The sequence below is a fragment of the Leucoraja erinacea genome, chromosome 8 (assembly GCF_028641065.1).
Source record: "Leucoraja erinacea ecotype New England chromosome 8, Leri_hhj_1, whole genome shotgun sequence".
Taxonomy (NCBI): domain Eukaryota; kingdom Metazoa; phylum Chordata; class Chondrichthyes; order Rajiformes; family Rajidae; genus Leucoraja; species Leucoraja erinaceus.
The window spans coordinates 18,584,359-18,605,190 of record NC_073384.1 but is presented as its reverse complement, the minus strand read 5'-3'; the positions used below and the strand labels follow the sequence as shown (position 1 = coordinate 18,605,190).

The 20,832-nt window shown below is 42.7% G+C and overlaps 1 protein-coding gene across 2 annotated transcripts in view; it reads left to right on the top strand.

Moving 5' to 3' along the window:
* The window catches only part of LOC129699398 (VIP peptides-like), a 32,499-nt gene extending 31,886 nt beyond the window's left edge, over positions 1-613 (top strand). For both annotated transcript variants that reach the window (XM_055639123.1, XM_055639122.1), the window contains exon 7: positions 330-613. The gene's annotated coding sequence lies outside the window, so the exon portion shown is untranslated. The remainder of the gene's footprint in view (positions 1-329) is intronic.
* Positions 614-20,832: the final 20,219 nt, after the last annotated feature.

Below are 20,832 nucleotides of genomic sequence, written 5' to 3'. Positions count from 1 at the left end.
GATCTTTCATCCAAATTATGAATCGCTGCAACCAAAATATTTTATGCACATAGCATCCCACCTGACACCCTGAAAAAAGTTGTCATGCAGGAGGCATTACGAATGTCCCAGACAATACTTAGATATCATTGTTTCATCGTCTTTTTTTTTTAGTTCAACTGGATTAAAGCAACTTCAGCATAAAAATACTTTTGTGAAATAGATTTGATTGGATGGATTTTCTGTTGCAAATTGCCTATCAATAAAGACTGGTGTTTCTCTCTCAGTATTTAGCATTAGTCAATAAAAATACTGCATGGACTAACTACCGATATTCTTGTTTTAAACAGAACCTTTGGACCATATCCTACTTACCTACTCAACTGAAAACTACATAGCCTTTTTTCAACTATTAACCTGGAGTGAAAGCTTATCAGCGTCAAACTCCAAACCAACATGTTGTGAAGTGAATGTTGTGGTGACCCATTTTGTTTCACATAAATGAGAGTCGATGTTTACGCACTGTAAATAACATCCCTCTGCAATGTTAGAAACCCCTGTACTCCTTATACCTAATAAATGTATTGCAAGTAGCATGTGAAGTTCACATTATATCAATTGTAAATATTATTGTGTTCAACAGTCTTATCGAAATATCCAATTCCGGAGGAAATATGTAGAGAGATGGAAACATTCGGCTTAGTGTAATTACACACTGACCATTGATCACCCATATATTAGTTCTATATTATCCCACTTTCACATCCTGCACACTAGGGGAAATGTACAGAAGCCAATTAACCTACAAACCACGTGGTCACAGGGAAAACACATAAACAGCGTTAGGTTTGAATTCGGGTCTGGCTCTGTACCAGGAGGGTAGAATGGCCATTAACCGACACACATGGGGGGCTGTTGACAGTTGCTGATTAACTTGCTAAAACGCACATTTTTGGGATGTCGAAGGAAACCAGAGCACAGTGAGAAACACAGTCAGTACTAGAGGTCTCGATTAGACCTGGTTGCGGGATCTCCAGCCTACTCGCTGTGTCCCTGTTAATAGAACAAGACAGCAAGGAACAAGCCCATCAGCGTACAATGTCTGTGCTAAATATGATGCCAACTAAAACTAATCCCTTCTGCCAGCACATGATCCAAGTACCTCCATATTGATGTACCAATCGAAAAGCTATTTATATTTCTTCCACCACCACCTCTGTCAGCACATTCCAGTGTGTAAAAACCTGCCCCGCATATCTCTTTTAAACTTTCTCCCTCGGATCTTATAACATTGCCCTCTGAACTTTGACATTTCCTGCTCGAGAAAAGCATTCTGGCTGTCTAGCCTGCCTATGCCTATCATAAATGTTCAAAAATATTCTATCAGGTCACTCTTCAACCTCTGACATTACAAAGAAAACAGTCTAAGCATGTCCAACCTCTATTTGTAGCTACTACCCTCTGAACCAACCAGATTTTTAGTCAATTTCTTCTGCCCTGGATTTCTTTTGTCCGATCAGTCATTTCTACATGTTATCATCTATGCCAGCCATATATCCCCAGACAGACATGCAGTTTGAGATCAAGGAGGTGGTGGTGGAAGAAATGAGTTTCCAGAGAGACATTAAGGTGGGAAAATTCTCAGGGTCTGATGGGTTCCATCCCAGGTTATTGAGAAGCGCAAGAGAGGAGATTGCAGGGGCTTTGATGAAAATCCCGGTTTCCTCTCTGACCACAGACAAGGTCCAAGAGGCCTGGAGTGATTAGTATAGTTTAGAAAATACAGCATGGATCCAGGCCCTTCAACCCCCCGTGTCTAAGTTGACCTGTTTACACCAGTTCTATGGTATCCCATTTCCCCATCTACTCCCCACACACAAGAGGCAATTAACAGAAGCTATATAACCTGCAAAACTACACTTCTTTGAGATGTGGGAAGAAATCGGAGCACCCGGAGGAAACCCATGTGGTCTCTGGGAGAATGTGCAAACCCCAACAGCCAGCACCCGACGTCAGGATCAGAGAGGCAGCAGCTCCACCAACCGCACTACTGTGCTGCCCTAAAATGTTTCATTTGTGCCAGAATCCAATGGTGTTATTGTTTTTATTTAACGTAAATTCCAGACAAAGCGCTGAACAGTTGCCACTGTGGGATTTGAACTCAGAGCTGTGTGTCATTTGTTCCATAGCTCTGAATAACTAATCCAGTAATTTAACTACTGCTCCATTATACAGTACACAATAACCCATAGAAACATAGAAAGTAGGTGCAGGAGTAGGCCATTCAGCCCTTCGAGCCTGCACCACCATTCAATATGATCATGGCTGATCATCCAACTCAGTATCCTGTACCTGCCTTCTTTCCATACCCCCGATCTCTTTAGCCACAAGGGCCACATCTAACTCCCTCGTAAATATAGCCAATGAACTGGCCTCAACTACCTTCTGTGGCAGAGAGTTCCAGAGATTCACCACTCTCTGTGTGAAAAATGTTTTTCTCTTCTCGGTCCTAAAGGATTTCCCCTTTATCCTTAAACTGTGACCCCTTGTCCTGGACTTCCCCAACATTGGAAACAATCTTCCAGCATCTAGCCTGTCCAACCCCTTAAGAATTTTGTAAGTTTCTATAAGATCCCCCCTCAATCTTCTAAATTCTAGCGAGTACAAGCCGAGTCTATCCCGTCTTTCTTCATATGAAAGTCCTGACATCCCAGGAATCAGTCTGGTGAACCTTCTCTGTACTCCCTCCATGGCAAGAATGTCTTTCCTCAGATTTGGAGACCAAAACTGTACGCAATAGTCCAGGTGTGGTCTCACCAAGACCCTGTACAACTGCAGTAGAACCTCCCTGCTCCTATACTCAAATCCTTTTGCTATGAATGCTAATATGCCATTCGCTTTCTTCACTGCCTGCTGCACCTGCATGCCTACTTTCAATGACTGGTGTACCTGACACCCAGGTCTCGTTGCATCTCCCCTTTTCCTAATCGGCCACCATTTAGATAAGAGTCTACTTTCCTGTTTTTGCCACCAAAGTGAATAACCTCACATTTATCCATGTTATACTGCATCTGCCATGCATTTTCCCACTCACCCAGCCTATCCAAGTCACCTTGCAGCCTCCTAGCATCCTCCTCACAGCTAACACTGCCCTCCAGCTTCGTGTCATCCGCAAACCTGGAGATGTAGCATTCAATTCCCTTGTCCAAATCATCAATATATATTGTAAATAGCTGGGGTCCCAGCACTGAGCCTTGCGGTACCCCACTAGTCACTGCCTGGCATTCTGAAAAGGACCAGTTTAGTCCTAATCTCTGCTTCCTGTTTGCCAGCCAGTTCTCTATCCACATCAATACTGAACCCCCAATACCGTGTGCTTTAAGTTTGTATACTAATCTCTTATGTGGGACCTTGTTGAAAGCCTTCTGAAAGTCCAGGTCTGCATCTGCGTGCCTCATGTCAATGGAAAGGTAGTTACTGGAGAGAATTCTTCAGCATAGGATTTATTCGGATTTGGAACAAGACGGGATAATTACGGGCAGTCAGCATGGGTTTGTCCGCAGCAGATCACGTCTTATAAATGATTGATTTTTTTGATGAGGTGATGAAGGTGATCTACAAGTGTAGGACAAAAGAAGTTACGTGGAGAATAAAAATGGGATTAATACCAAAGTGTGGTTGCTGGTTGCCGCGGACTCAGTGGGCCAAAGGGCCTGTTCCTGTGCTATATCTGTGCCACTTAAAAAAGACATTTTAAAATGAATCCAACTTTAGATAGCAAGTTTAACTTCTGTGATGAGTTTTAAAGCCATCCCAGACATATATTCTTATCTCCAGTTTCCCCCTCCCCCCTCTACTTTCAGTCTATAGAAGGATTCCAACCCAAGTCATCAGCCATCCTTTTTCTCCAGAGATTCCGCTTGACCTGTTGGGTTACTCCACCACTTGTTTAACTTTTTGATAAACCTCCCCTGCACTCTATCCCAAACGTCCAGATCTTTCCTGTAATGTGGTAAAGGCACCCGAACCAAAGTCCTACAGAGCTGCATAATGTCTTCATGTTGCTTGTGTGCAATGCCCCTAAAAATTAAGGCAAGCATGCCACATGCCTTCTTTACCACTCTGCCTACTTGTGTTGCAACGTTCAGTGAGCTATGAACTTGGACTAGAGATTCCTCTGCACATCAATACTGTTAAGGGTCTTGCAATATACTGTACACTCTCTCCTTATATTCAACCTCCCAAAGTGCAATAGCACGTGATATATCTGTACATTCTGCACCTGTATCATTCTATACCCATTGCATCACCTGACAGCCTTCCTCACTGTCTGCAACTTCTCCAATTGTGGTGCAGTCAGCAAACTTGCTCACCAACCCATCTACATTAATGTCTAGGTCACATCTATATCACAAAGTCTATAGCACAGGTTCCATCACAGACCCATGCAGATATCTAATGGTCACAGACCTCCAGCCTGAATATTTACCTTCCACAACAACCCCCTGTCTTCTAGAAATAAGCCAGTTTTATATCCATACGACTAAGTCATTGTGAATTCTGTATACCTTCAGATTCAGATTCAGAAAACTTTATTGTCTGTCGTAACAGAAAATCTTCTTTGATGTGGCTCAACATACAGACAGGATAATGTACTGATAAGCAGTCATACAACACAGATTTCTGCGAGCACACAGTGTGTATCGATCTTAAAAGCAAATATAAAGATTAAAAACTGTAAAAATAGACAAGATAAAAGTTGTGGATACGTGTAAAGTGACAATGCGTCAGGGTTAATTTGTCCATTGTTCATTTTTTATTTAAGCTGTTTATGGCAATGGGTATGAATGAGTTTTTGTGGATGTTTTTCTTGGATAGGGAGACTTTATATCAGATAATAACAATTACAGCACGGAAACAGGCCATCTCGACCCTTCTAGTCCATGCCGAACACATATTCTCCCCTAGTCCCATATAACTGCGCTCAGACCATAACCTTCCATTCCCTTCCCGTCTATATAACTATCCAATTTATTTTTAAATGATAAAAACGAACCTGCCTCCACCACCTTCACTGCAAGCTCATTCCACACAGCCACCACTCTCTGAGTAAAGAGTCGGCGGCCTGATGGCAGAAGTTGGAAAGACTGGACCAGGTGTTCAAAGTTTTTTGTCCTGTTTGCCCCTGGAAACTTTAATACCACATAACAATGTTATTTCACTTATTTATGAACTAATGATGAACAGATACCAGAACCCAAACCAAACAGTCAGTCAATGAGAAAAAATATGTACAAATCCAGAATCAACAAATGTACCCCCCTGGGTAGGCAAAATTCACCCCTTGGTTGGGAACCCTTGTTCTGGAAAGACACAAAATGCTGGAGTAACTCAAGACAGGCAGCATTCTCTCCAGAAATGCTGCCTGTCCCGCTGAATTACTCCAGCATTTTGTATCTACCTTCATCAACCAGCATCTGCAGTTCTTTCCGACACACCATCTCCTGAATCTGTGTACATACCATGAGGAACATTATCCAAAGCCTTATCTAAATCCATGTATACAACATCCACCATCCTACCTTCAGGAATCTTATTTGTCACCTCCTCAAAAAAACATAATTTAGTGAGACACAGGGCTGGATTTACGTATAAGCTTCACAAGCTTAAGCTTAGGGCCTCGAGAACGAGGGGGGCCTCGGCAGGGCCGGATTTACACATAGGCTTCATAGGCTGAAACCTAGGGCTTCAAAATCTAGGGGCCTTCGGCCAAGTTGTTTTTTTCCTCCCAGAGTAAAAAAAAATCCAGAGAAAAATAAAATTGGAGCGCTTTCAGCGTTTCCACTTTGATGGAAATTACCCAAAATTCTGGTTCCGGCCTGCTATTTAAAATTGGGGGGGGGAAAAATGGCGACCATCCGTGCCTGCACAGTTGGGGGAAGCCAGTGACGCAGCAGCAACGCAAAATGACGCTGTCTCTCCACGCATGCGCAGTGGGCCCAGGCGGGGTCAGATCTCCATTTGCACTCCACACAATCACCTCGATGCCTCGTGTCTACCAAAGATCCCAGGTGTCTACTCCAGCTAAGTAGTGGAATATTGTGTTGCGGGAGTGCCCGTCTCTCCGGGTCGGGGGTGTCTGTGGTGTTTGCGGCACAGAGTCGGAGCCTCGCTGCATGGGGGGGGGGGGGGAGAGAGAGGGGGGGGGGGGGGGGTTGAGAGAGAGGGGGAGAGAGAGGAGGGAGGAGGAAGGGGGAGGGGGGGGAGAGAGAGAGATGGGGGAGAGAGAGAGGGGGGGGGGAGAGGAGAGGTGGAGGGAGAGGGAGGGGGGGGAAGGGAAAGGAAAATCTTTAGTGAGATTGCAAAATTAAGGTAGGTTTTAGAGCAATTGTATTTTCTCCTCCATATGAATAATATCTAACAATTGGAACTGCTTTCTTTTCCTTGATAACAATACTGAAAAATATGTATTCCATAGTTTGCGACTTTCATTTTGCATCATATTTTTAATGTGCACACACTACCACAGTCGAACAGTAACAGGCAATTAAATCAACACACAAACCATTTTCTAAAAAAAGGTTTTATTTACTGCAAAAACTTACAGTATTTAATATAACCATATAACCATATAACAATTACAGCACGGAAACAGGCCATCTCGACCCTTCTAGTCCGTGCCGAACACATATTCTCCCCTAATCCCGTATACCTGCGCTCGGACCATAACCTTCCATTCCCTTCCGGTCCATATAACTATCCAATTTATTTTTAAATGATAAAAACGAACCTGCCTCCACCACCTTCACTGGAAGCTCATTCCACACAGCCACCACTCTCTGAGTAAAGAAGTTCCACCTCATGTTACCCCCTAAACTTCAGTCCCTTAATTCTCAAGTCATGTCCCCTTGTTTGAATCTTCCCTACTCTCAGTGGGAAAAGCTTTTCCACGTCAACTCTGTCTATCGCTTTCATCATTTTAAAAACCTCTATCAAGTCCCCCCTTAACCTTCTGCGCACCAAAGAATAAAGCCCTAACTTGTTCAACCTTTCTCTGTAACTTACTGCAAAAACTTACAGTATTTTATTTGCAGTGTTTGCATGCTCCTTTATAATATTTTACAAAACATTTCACAGTACAACTGGATTATGAAAACACAGACAGCTTCAATTCGTAATTTAAAAAAATGTATACAACAATGACTCCAATCGTCCCATTCCAACTACTCATTACTCTTGACTCAACCAAAATTATTTCTGAAATATTGGTCAGATTTGGTGCAAAAATGCTCCAAAATAAGACACAGGGTGCACCAGAGAGCATCTAAAACCCCAGATCTTCTAGGGCCCTTAAGCGACCCTGGACCCCAGCCACAAGGGTCTTTGAGCTTCGCTTGTGGTATGCAATGCCACCCCCCTTTTTGAAAAGCTTCATACGGGCCTAGTGTAAAATATAATTGATTAGCTATTTTCTTCCAAATGTGTATGAATCCTAGCTCAAATTATTATCTCCAATAGTTTTCCCACCATTGAATAGTTGATGGGAAAACTATTGGCGATAGTTAGTTGGCATTGTTCCCAGGAACAACATTAGCCACTTTCATTTCACTGCACATCTCGTATGTGTATGTGACAAATAAACTTGACTTGACTTGAGCCACTCTCTAATCCTCTGGGACCTCGCCCGAGGCTAAAGAAACAAAAATCTGCATCAAGGCTCCCCCCGCAATCTCCTCTCCTGCCTTCCTCAATAAACTGGAATAGTTGCATTCGGCCCTGGGGACTTATCCATCTATATTTTCTTTGAGCAAACTTCTTTCAGTATCACCTCCTTCTCGATCTCACTGCCTTAGCATATTTGTATCCTGATCTCACTCTTCTCAAGTTGTTCTCCTTGGTGAATACAGATACAGATTACACGTTTTGTACCTCACCTATATCATCTGACTCCAAGCATGGATTGCTTTATCTTTGAGCTGTCCTGCCTTCCCCTGGTCACCCCCCTCTCTAATAATCTGGTCTCCACCGCCCTTGGAGACAGAGAATTCCAGAGATTCATTATCTTCCGAGAAAACACACATCAGTTTAGTCTGAAGAAAGGTCTCGAACTGAAACGTCACCTATTCCTTCTCCAGACATGCTGCCTGTCCCGCTGAGTTACTTCAGCTTTTTGTGTCTATCCTCAGTTTTAAATGATGGCTCCTTATTTTGTAATTACATCTCTTTGTTCACTTTTGGAAACATCTGAACATCTATCCTGTCAAGCCCCCTTAGGATCATACATGGTTGAATAAGGTCAACCTTCATTCTTCTAAACTCCTGGAAGGGTGAGCTGTCTGAGGGGGGGTGGGATTAGGGAAAGAGAGACTGTAACTGCATCTATAACCCTGCATCTTGAAATTAATGCCAGCTTGTCTCTTGGACTACCTGGCTGTTGGCACTCATTGATATATACACACACAAAGACAACCAGATTGCCTTCCAATCTTTAACCATTTAAATATAGTCAGTATCTGATGCATTGACCTCCTAAGATTCAAGCTTTGCTAAGATAATGGACAAAGGCATTTGATTAAAATCATTAGTATAGTCTTTAGTAACATTGCAAAGTGCACTTTTAAATCCTGTATAATTAGCCTTCCCATAATCAGAGTAATAAAATGACTTTAATTGCGGTGTGCCCAATTACACTATCACGTGGTGGAAAGGTGATCCTTCATGTTCCATCCTCTAACCAAGTTTGAAATCTGTTAATATTGAACGGGTCCTGATAGCATCCTTGAAAGAGGCCTATATTTACCATTGGTGCCTATTCTAAAGTTATAATTGTTAACTAATTTATCTGGCTGGAGCCAAGACCCAGAGCTGAAGTGGAGTTCTATCCAGAGAGTCTCAAAAATGAAGCGTGCTCATTTCAGATCAAGAGAATAAATGTCTCCCAATTTCCCAGTCTCATTACTGGATGGAACAACACCACAGCATGGCTGCAGTGACTGCAATTTTAATAGGTGAAAATAAGACAATTTGAAGATAATATGAAAGGTGTGGTAGAGACAGGCAACTCAGGTTTTCAAGAGTCCTGCCCTTAAAGCGCTTGCTCAAGACCACCCTTGTAATGCACCAAAATGGCCACACAATTTTCCTAAAACCATAAATTATAGCAGATTGCATCAAATTAACATTCTTGGGATGTTTTTGCTCTAAATATAATCTCCTTGCAGTATCATCATTCCCTCATCAGAACCACAAAATCTCTTCCATATGGAATTATAGAACATACAACAGTACAGCAGAACAACAAACCATTCGGCCCACGTTGTCTGTGCTAATCAAAATGCCAAAATAAACAAATCTTATTTGCCTGGACATGATCCATAGGCCTCCATTCCCTACATAGTCATGTGCCCATCTAAAATCCTCTTAAATGTCTATTGTATCTATTTCCATAACCATTCCTGGCAACACATTCCAGGCACTTTCTGCAAAAACAAAAACTTGCCACGTACAGCTATATCTCCTTTAAATGTTTATCTTCTCACCTTCAAGCTGTGACTTTTGGATAATGATCCTGACCGGCTACCGTATTTCTGCCTTATGATTTTATAAACTTCTATCAGGTCTCACCTCAACTCCCGACGCTCTGGAGAAAAACATCATAGTTTGTCTAACTTCTTAATTGATAATAACTTCCAATTTCAACAGTATCCTGGCATCCTAATTCTAATGAAGCCTTACAACTTTCATGAACTTTTGTCCAAAGGGAACACTTCTTTGTTAAGATCCCCTTCCATGGAATCAGTGTCAGAGTTACACAATATTCATGCCAAACGTTTTGGCCAGCTGCATGAATCCCACTTGCCCACATTCAGACAGATAAATCAGCAAGGCATGGAATGATACAGATTTATCTGTCTGAATATCTCTTATACGTAATGATTGCATCTGATTCCACCACATTGTCTGTCAGGAAGTTCTAGATATCAACAACTCTGTAAAAAAACATTACCTCTCATCCCCGTTATAAACTCTTTTCACTCATTTTAAACCTATGCCCCCTTGTTTTTGATTACCCTTGCACGGGGAAAATATTCTGACCACCTACCGTATCTATGCCTCTCATAATCTCATATACTTTTCAGGTCACCACTCGGCCTTAGTTGTATGTTGCTTCTCAGTGTCCATGACGCAATTATCCCTTCGTCACCATCAGAGGGATCACAAATAAACATTAATTGCACTCACCTCTGAAGTGTGTTAGATTGGAAGCAACAGTTCTACCGTGGGACAATTAATCACCAATACAATATCCTGACCTCCACTGCTGTCCATGTGGAGTTTGCACATCTCCCTGTGATCGCATGTATTCCTTCCAGTTTCCTCCCACTTCCCAAAAATGAACTAGTAGGTTCAGTAGAACAAGGAACTGCAGATGCCCGTTTACACAAAAGGAAACAAAGTGCTGGAATAACTCAGTGGGTTTGGTAGCATCTCTGGAGAACATGGTTATGTGATTTTTCAGGTTGGGACCATTCTTGTTCTGAAGAAGCATCTTGATCCGAAACATCACCTATCCATGATCTCCAGAGATGCTGCTTGACACGCTGAATTACTTTAGTACTTTGTGTTCTTTTATGGACTAATGCTAATTTGCAACTGCAAAATTCTCCTCAAACTGCTGGGTGGTAGGAGAAGCAAAGGAAATTTAATGGGCCTGTGAGAGAATAATCTGCAGAAGTTTAGGGAAGTAAGGCTAGGAAATGAGAATTTACCTCCCCCCTCGACTCCATTCAAAGACCCAAGCAGTCGTTCCAGGTGCGACAGAGATTCACTTGCACCTCCTCCAACCTCATCTATTGCATCCGCTGCTCTAGATGTCAGCTGATCTACATCGGTGAGACCAAGCATAGGCTTGACAATCGTTTCGCCGAACACCTCTGCTCGAACACCGCATGAACCAACCTGATCTCTCTGTGGCTCAGCACTTCAACTCCCCCTCCCATTTCAAATCAGATCTTTCTGTCCTGGGCCTCCTCCATGGCCAGAGTGAGCACCACCGGAAATTGGAGGAGCAGCATCTCATATTCTGCTTGGGCAGTTTGCACCCTAGCGGCATGAACATTGACTTCTCCAATTTCTGGTAGTCCTTGCTGTCTCCTCCCCTTCTCAGCTCTCCCTCAGTCCTCGGACCCTCCTCCTCTTCCTTTCTCCTTTCTTTTCCTCCCCCCCCCCCATCAGTCTGAAGAAGGGTGTTGGCCCGAAATGTTGCCCATTTCCTTTGCTCCATAGATGCTGCTGCACCCGCTGAGTTTCTCCAGCACTTTTGTTTACCAATGGGAATGACCCATGGGAATGAAGACTACTGGGAGCTGGCATAGATAAGATGAATTGAATACCTTCTGTGATGCACTAAAGAAGCAAGTCAGTAAACATAACAATGCTCACAATCTATTTATAGTAAAAAAATATGTTTGGTCAACTAACCTTTACAGCACACCAGCAAATCCTGAGTGGTCTTAACAGGGTGGGTGTGGAGAGGATATTTCCAGGTCAAGGAATCACCTTTTAACAACTAGGGGTTAACAATTTTAAGTTAAGATGAGGCTAAATGTAATTTCTTATGGTAATATCTTATGGTGTTGAAAATATCTTCATCAAAGTGCAGTCAAAACATTGTATGAATATTTTAAAGCAGAGATAGGATTTGTGGCAAACAATAGGTAGGATGTTACTGTGGATGGATGGGATGTGGAGTTGAGGTTACAAACTGTTACCTTATTGAATGGCAGAGCAGGTAAGTGCCCTGGTGTGTTGCAGGGCCGACCTGGCCAAGTGTAGCTGTGGTGGCCAGTAGTAGTAGTAGTAGTAGGCCCCTCTCAGTCACGACTGACCATGGGTGATGCATCCTGGTTGGATGCAAGCCTGGGCGATGTCATATGGAGGACAGGCTGTTGCCCATGCAGCACACCCCCCCTCTCCACATCGCTGATCTATCCAAAGGAACAGCAGGGTTATTGCAGTTTGGCACCAGCTCCGTCACAGGAGCTGCAAGAGCGAGGTTGTAGACAACGACGGACTGCCTTAAGGGCTCCAAATCCGGATTTTCTTGAGGTTTACTCGAGGAGCCTTTTCCATGACTGGATATGGCCACAAGGCAGTGGCGGTTTTAAATCGGAGTTTTCCTCCTCCGAGATGGACTGCCTTCCCAGGCTGCCGAGCCCCATCTGCCCGAGACTCGTGGGGGCAGGAGCGCCTACCTTCACGTGCAGGTCTATAGCACCTGCCCACTGTCCACCGCTGAAGGCTGTGTGCAGTCTACATGCTCGGACTCTTGGAGTGGTGTCCAGTTAGCTGAGACCCAAGCAGCTGCAGGTCCACCAGCGGCCCACTCTCCCATCGAGACAATGCACTCCCTCCCGCAGCCGGTCTGCCTACCAGCCCTGCAGGTGTGTCCCTGGGTCCTCGATCCACGGCAGGCGAGCCATGCCTTCCAGTTGGATTCCGATCTATGGCGCGGCTCCTCTGTCCGTAGCGGTACCAGGGCTGGGGCGGGCTGGGTCTTCTGGGTGCCTTGTGCTCTGTACTGCGACACAGGTCCACCATTGCAGCGGGTGAGCGGGCGAGTCGGGCCTACCGGGCGAGCCCCCGGCGGCAAGCTGGACCTTCCAAGCGGGTCCTCGATCTACGGGCTGCGATGCTCACTGGGACACTTCCACTGTGTGGGTCCAGTCCTGGTCACTGCCGCACCAGCGGCTGGGCCCGGTCCAGCATGGCTGCGCTGCACTCGCCAGGAGTTTCTATCTACGCCAATGCAGCGTTTGCTGAGAGCTCCCAACGTGTCCACAGCAGCCAACATGTCCCATCTGCACTAGTCCCACTGACCTGAGTTTGGCCCATATCCCTGGGTTTGGCCCTAAACCTGCCCTATTCATGTGCCTGTCTGGCTTTCTTAAAAGTTGCGATCATACCTGCCTCAACAACCTACACTTATCACCCTTTGTGTGAAAAAATTACCCTTCAGATCCAATTAAATCTTTTCCCCCTCACCTTAAATCTATGTCCTCTGGTTCTCGATTCTCTACTCTGGGCAAGACACTGTGCGTCTACCAAATTTATTCCTCTCATGATTTTGTGCACCTCTTAGCCTGCTCAACCTCTTCCTAGAGCTCAGCCCTTCGAGTCCTGGACACATCCTCATGAATCTTCTCTGCAAACCTTTCCGGGTTGACAACACCTTTCTCAAAACATGGTGCCCAAAACTGTACACAATACTAAAGTGTAACCTCACTGACTGGAACTTGGCCTCCCAACCAATGTACCAAAAGCCTTTTTGACCACACCATCAACCTGTGATATTACTTTTAATGAACTATTTACCTATACTCCTCGATCCTTCGGCCCTACAACATTCCCCAGAGGTTGGTTCTGCCCATGTTAGTGCTCCCATATGTTTGTACATTCATCAGAGAGAGACCATTTTCAAGAGGAGAGGACTCTCATCTGGCGATGCATCCCATACTACTTGCAATTGCTGCAGATTGCTGTCTGTGAGATGTACTTCTGTAACTTGGCATTGGTTCTTCAACCAGACTCAAACAAAATAGGACACAGCATCAGATTGGTGACAATGCTGCCACATTCAGTTACACACCATCCTAACTTTGAAATTTAACATCCCCTCCAATTGTAATTCAGACCAGCATCAATAACTCTATCCCTCCTTTCCCAAACTAATGCTTGGGGTTCCAGAAGCACTCATACACCACCAACAAAGCACTTTTAACATAGTTAGCACTAAAAAGTGGTTGACAGGAGCATTATCTAACCGATTCTGAAGGAGTGGTTTGACTAAATGAATTAAGATGTGATTACTGTATACTGAGAGATGTTAAAGAGTGCTTTAAACGAGGAGGGAGAATTAGAGAGGCTCAGGAAAAGAATTCCAGAACTCATCACCCAGGCAGCTTATGATATGACCACCAATGACGGTGCAAGCAAAACCAGGAAAGATCAAGGGATTCAAATTTGAGAACTATGGGGGATTAGGAAAGATTAGAGAGATGAAGAGGAGAAAACCAAAGAAAACTGTGAAAACAAAGGTGAATATTCTAGAATTAAAGCAAGAGGTGAATGCACTGAAAGGAACTTGTGTGCAATAGCATTGGCAGCACTGTTAGCAACTTTAATTTGTGGAAATCTGAGAAAGGGTCGTGTTGTATTGGAATCATCACATGTATAGCTAATACAGCATGGAAATAACTGGACCATTTTCCTAGGGTAATGCTAAACAGGTAATTAATGCCAACCTTAAAGAAGATACATCTGAAAAAAAAACTTCAAATGACTGGGTATTTTGGAAAAATGTTACTGCCTTGTTAGCGTAAAATTATATCGCACATAAATAGTCCCTTTGGCTCAATTTGTCCATGACGACCATCTAAGATAACCCTGTTCGTCTTTGTTTGATCTATATCCCTCAACCTTTTCTCTCCATGTACATATCCAAATGTCTTTTAAATGTACCCATCTCAAGCATTTCATCTGGCACATCGTTTCATATACATACTGCTCTCTGTGTGAAAAAGGTATTCATATTAAATCTTTCCCTTCTCACATTAAACATGCCCTTTATTCTCAATTCTGTAAACCTGGGAAAAAGACTGCTCCATCACTGTCTCTATGCCCATTTTGATTTTATACATTTCTTTAGGATGCATTTTGTGAAATTTTATGTCAAAATTATTCATAATTCATACTTCATGGTATTAATATGCACTATTCATATGATGATGAATGGAAGCTTATTTTATAGGCATAGAGCTGCTATAATAGGCTATCACCAGGCAGTGATGGTCATAATTATTTCTTACACCTCCAAATCAAACTTCAACTCAACGTTGAATGACTGCACCAAGCTACGGAACTGTATGGCAAAACTAAACTTCAAAGAAATAATGGCTTCATCCTGTACAAATCAAAAAAGAATTAGGATTTGTCACACTACATAATTGGAGAGGCCACTTATTCTGCTTTTTCTCCCCAGGTACAACACTGCTCCAATTATCCAATTTTCAAATGTTAAAAGAATGGACAGAGGCATATGATGGAATTTGAATGGCCATTATCTGGACACCTGTAATTGGAATATTATTGTAACTGACTGTGAGAGAAAGTGAGTCAAGTGTTTCTGACATCAGTAGAGCTAATGAGTCTGAACTAATGAAGCTTTGATGAAGATAATAAAGGGATACATTTGCAAGAAACCTTCCTTATAAAAAGACTTGATGATGTGTCTGACAAGAACAGAAAATAGAAATTAGTAAGATCAGTCTTGAAAATTGTAAATTAGCTAATTCATGGTGACATTACAGGAAACAGGTCATTTCTCATCTGACAGTTCACTCTCGTGAGCTGTTGGCCCTGAAATAGCAACAATACAAATTAGCTGGAATGAACCTAATTATGTCAAGGTTTCCGCTAAGCAGTATCAAAAAGTGAGATGTTTCAACATAGAGATTCTTTGATGATAACACTTAATCACAAAATAATGGACAGAATGATGGTTCTCTTCTGACGACTGTAGCTTCCCATGGTATTAAGGTCAAGCTCTCAATCATCTCTGAGTCAGAAGGCTGCAAAGTCAACACATGGAGTCATAGACTCATAGTCATATTGCATGAAAATAGGCCATTCAGCCCTATCCATCCATGCCGATCAAGTTGCCGAGTGAGCTTGTTCCACTTGCTGGCATCTGGCCCATATCCATCCAAACCTTTCTTATTCATGTACCTGTCCAAGTGTCTTTTAAATATAATAATTGTACACGTCTCTAACACTTCCACTGGCACCTCATTTCATGTATTGTGACTAAACGGATCAGGGAGTATGGAGAGAAGGCAGGTACAGGATACTGAGTTGGATGATCAGCCATGATCATATTGAATGGTGGTGCAGGCTCGAAGCGCCGAATGGCCTACTCCTGCACCTATTTTCTATGTTTCTATGTATGCACCACCAATTGTGTAAAAAGAGAGGGGGTACCTTCCATATCTCTGGACATTAGAGCACAAAATTTAATGGGACTGTCTCCTTCTGACTGGATATCGTACAATCAAAGATACTCTAATTCAGAAGAAATGTTAAAGAATACTTCATGGAGATGGAGTTTAATGCTGATAAATGTGAGGTGCTACACCTTGGCAGGACAAATCAAAATAGGACGTACATGGTAAATGGTAGGGAATTGAAGAATACAGTTGGACAGAAGGATCTGGGAATACCCGTGCATAGTTCCTTGAAGGTGGAATCTCATATAGATAGGGTGGTAAAGAAAGCTTTTGGTATGCTAGCCTTTATAAATCAGAGCATTGAGTATAGAAGCTGGGATGTAATGTTAAAATTGTACAAGGCATTGGTGAGACCAAATCTGGAGTATGGTGTACAATTTTGGTCGCCCAATTATAGGAAGGATGTCAACAAAATAGAGAGAGTACAGAGGAGATTTACTAGAATGTTGCCTGGGTTTCAACAACTAAGTTACAGAGATAGGTTGAATAAGTTAGGTCTTTATTCTCTGGAGCGCAGGAGGTTAAGGGGGGACTTGATAGAGGTCTTTAAAATGATGAGAGGGATAGACAGAGTTGATGTGGACAGGCTTTTCCCTTTGAGAATAGGGAAGATTCAAACAAGTGGACATGACTTCAGAATTAAGGGACAGAAATTTAAGGGTAACATGAGGGGGAACTTCTTTACTCAGAGAGTGGTAGCGGTGTGGAATGAGCTTCCAGTGGAAGTGGTGGAGGCAGGTTTGTTGGTATCATTTAAAAATAAATTGGATAGGCATATGGATGAGAAGGGAATGGAGGGTTATGTATGAGTGCAGGCAGGTGGGACTAAGGGAAAAAAAGTTGTTCGGCACGGACTTGTAGGGCCGAGATGGCCTGATTCCGTGCTGTAATTGTTATATGTTTGTTATACGTTATAATATGAAGAGAATAAAACGGGATGAACAAAGAATTAGTGTGGATAGGTGCTTGTCACTGCATGGTGCACAGCAAAAGGTTTATTTTGCATGCTATCTAATCAAAATCAGATAATACTATTCATAAATAAAATCAAGCCAAACTCAAGTACAATAAGTAGAATGAAGAGAAAGATACAGAGTGCCTAATATAGTTATCAGAATTATAGCACAATAGGTCCAGAGACAAAGTCGAATGTCTACAATGAGGTGGAGGAGAATTGCCCTGTTTCCTAATTTCTAAAGGCCCATTCAGAAGCTTGATAACAAAGAGGAAGAAACTGTCTGGTGTTGTGTTCTTTCAAGCTTGTATATCTTGAGAATAAGTGTTTATCTTTGAACAATGATCATTCAAGGTTAAGGCTATTAATAGGCCAATCAGTGACTGGCTGGTCAGACATGAATGGCCCGAGGGTTAGTGCGTGGGAGTGCAGCAAGCAAACCAAACAGCAATGTCACAATGCTTCTACATTGAAAAGTCATTACCCTGCACTCGTGCTGGAAAAGATGGACACAGTCCCGACCCCAACGCACTTCGAAGTATAGAAGTGAGATTGACCGATTGACCAAATGGTGCCAGCACAGCAACTTGTCTCTCAATATCAGTAAAACTAATTGTGGACATTGGAAGAGGAAGGATGTGGGCCCACAATCCTGTTTATATCCAACAGATAACAAAAAACTTAAAATTCCTAGGCGTGCAAAATTCCGAAGAATTTGCCTGTTCCCAGCACACTGATGCAATTATAAATAAAGCACATCAATGCCTTCACTTCCAGAGACGATTAAGGAGATTCAGTATGTCAAAGAGGATTCTTTTGAACTTCTATAGGTGCATAGTAGATGTGTGGCTTGGCAACTTGAATGTCCCAGAGCAGAAAAGAGAGCAAAAAGGTGTGAACACTGCCCAGTTCATCACCAGCTCTAACCTCCCCACCATCGAAGGGATTTATCGGAGTCGCTGACTGGCAACCAGCATCATCAGAAACCCAAACCACCCTGGCCATACACTCATTTCACCGCTGCCATCGGGAAGAAGGTACAGGAACCTGCAAACTGTGACGTCTAGGTTCAACACCTTCCCTGCAGCCATCAGGCTATTAAACACTATAATCTCAAATATGCTCTGAGCTACAATCAGAATCAGAATCACACTTTATTCGCCAAGTATGTTTTGCAACATACGAGGAATTTCATTGACCAGGTCAGTCATACAATTAAAAGCAACAGGTCACCCAAAACACATTTTAACATGAACATCCACCACAGTGACTCCTACGCATTCCTCACTGTGATGGAAGGCGAAATAAAGTTCAAGTCTCTTCCTTTTGTTCTTCCTCGGTCGTGGGCCTCGAGCCCCTGTTGACGGGATGATCTTGACTGCCGTAGCCAGCGGCATTCAGGGCCTCTGCGTCGAGGCGATCTGCTCCTGCATCGGGGGGGATGTTAGCTCCCCCGCGCCGGGCGTTCGATCCTCGCATCGGGGCTGGTTGAACCTTCTGCGACATTGGAGCTTCCCAACTTGCCTCTCCCGACTGCGAGCTTGATGGAAAGGTCCATGGTGGGACCGATCCCAGGCAAGCGATCAGCTCCGATGTTAAGTCCGCGCCCCACAGTGGGGCTCACGACAGTCCGAGGAGGCTTCCAGCTCCATCGATGGAAGGCCGTAGGGACCGGTGAATGCGATCCAAAAATCAATCACATCTCCGGGAACGTTAGAACCTGAAAAAAGTGTCCACCAATCCCCCCCCCCCACATAAAACAAACTGAAGAACATTCAAACAAACTTTAAACAAACTAAAAAATAACAAAAAGAAAGAAAATACGAACAGACTACTGGCAGGGCAGACATCTCCCCGGCACTCCTGGTAATAATAGACTATTATTATTATTATTGCACTACTATCGTTTGTTTTATGAATGTGTGTGTACTTGTTAAAAGTCTGATCTTGTCTGTGTGTGTGTGGGTGTGTGGGTGCGTCTGTGTGTGTGTGTGTGTGTGTGTGTGTGCGTGCGTGTGTGTGTGTGTGTGAGTGTGTGTGTGTGTGTGTGTGTGTGTGTGTATTCTCGAATCATTACTGATTAAAAGTCTAAAAAAAGTCAAAATATTTTGAAATTAATACCACCAGCTTCAAATGATGACATCTCGATGGCTCAGCTAGCTCAGCTACAAGCCTCAATGAAGATTTCATCCTATTTTGACGTTATTCATGATTAAAGCTTTAAAAATGCCAACTTTCACAAGTTTTTACATATTCCGATTCATATTTTTCCCATCGAGACAGAGATCACTTTCACTGAACATTTTACGGTTTATTTCTTGACTTATTACTGATTAAAGTTTAAAAAAATCAAAATACCTTAAATTTCAAACCAAACAGCAACTGATTACATCAAAATGGCTCGACTAGCAGGGGGAGGGTGAAATACTATTGCAACATGCAGGGCAATTGGAATTTTTTTTAAGATCACTGCTGAGGAAGGCAAGGGGAGTGCTGGAATCTTGTGTTCAGGAACGGCTTGAGTTGGAGACTATACCTCCCATGGGGGCTATGGGTAGGGAATGGGTGTGTTGGGGTAGCACACCCAACAGGTCTGCACTTGGTCTAGTACTTATTAAAAGTCTGATCTTGTACGTGTGTATATGTGGTTGTCTTTACATCTTCACAAAAACACTACGCGGTAACAATTACATTTTTACATATTCTGATTGATATTTTACCCCTCCAGGCAGCAACCACCTTCATTGAACATGTTATGCTTTATTTCTCGACTTATTACTGATTAAAAGTAAGTATGAATTAAAAAAACATCAATAAACTGATTTAAAAATGACCAGCTTCAACTGATGATGTCACAATGGCTCGGCTAGCAGTGTTAAGCTTCACTAACGATTTCATCCTATATTTGACAAGTTATTCATGATTAAAGCTTTAGAAATGCTAACTTTAACAAGATTTTTACATATTCTGATTCATCCTCTAGGCAGTGAACACCTTCACTGAACATTTTATGCTTTATTTCTCGTATGCTTATGCATATATATACACACACACACCGAACATTTTTTTCTCTCGTTTATCATATTGTTTACAGTGTACTATGTTTACATATTATGTTGTGCTGCAGCAAGTAAGAATTTCATTGTTCTATCTGGGACATACAACAATAAAACACTCTTGACTTCATTTGACTTCAGTATACGATGCAAAGAAAGCCAATTCAAATGCTTTATTCAGTCCTTTCCTCTGTCAACAGTAAAGCAGCAACAATTCCCAAAACGTGTTGCAAATTTAACAAAATAAGATGGTGAAGAAAGGATCTTCCTGACATCAGGAATCTACCAGGAATTCAGCTCGGTTAAACACATTCCGGTCATTTCATACAGTCATACAGCATGGAAACTGCAACACTGGCCCAGCTACCTTGGCGTTCAATGGCTGTACTCTCATCATCAATATCCTAAAGGTCTTGATTGACACAAAACTCAATTGGAAAATCCATAACAGGCTGCAACAGTGAATTAGAGGGACACACACAAACAAACAAACAATAATAGTGCAAAAATTAAAAAAAAAAAAAATAAAGCCTAAGTCTATGTAGTTCAGATCCTATTTTGATGTGATGGACTGAGCAGTGTTCACCACATTGAGTTGTGCAGCAGAAAAACCACATATTTGGCCCACCATATCCAAACCGACCAGCATGATATAACCGATTTGTGGAGGAACCTCAAACAATTAAATGGTCTGTTCCTGTTATTTGCATGCAGCCTAAAGCATGCCTGGAAAGACACGAATAGCACGGAAAGACATCTGAAGTTACTTGTTCTTCCT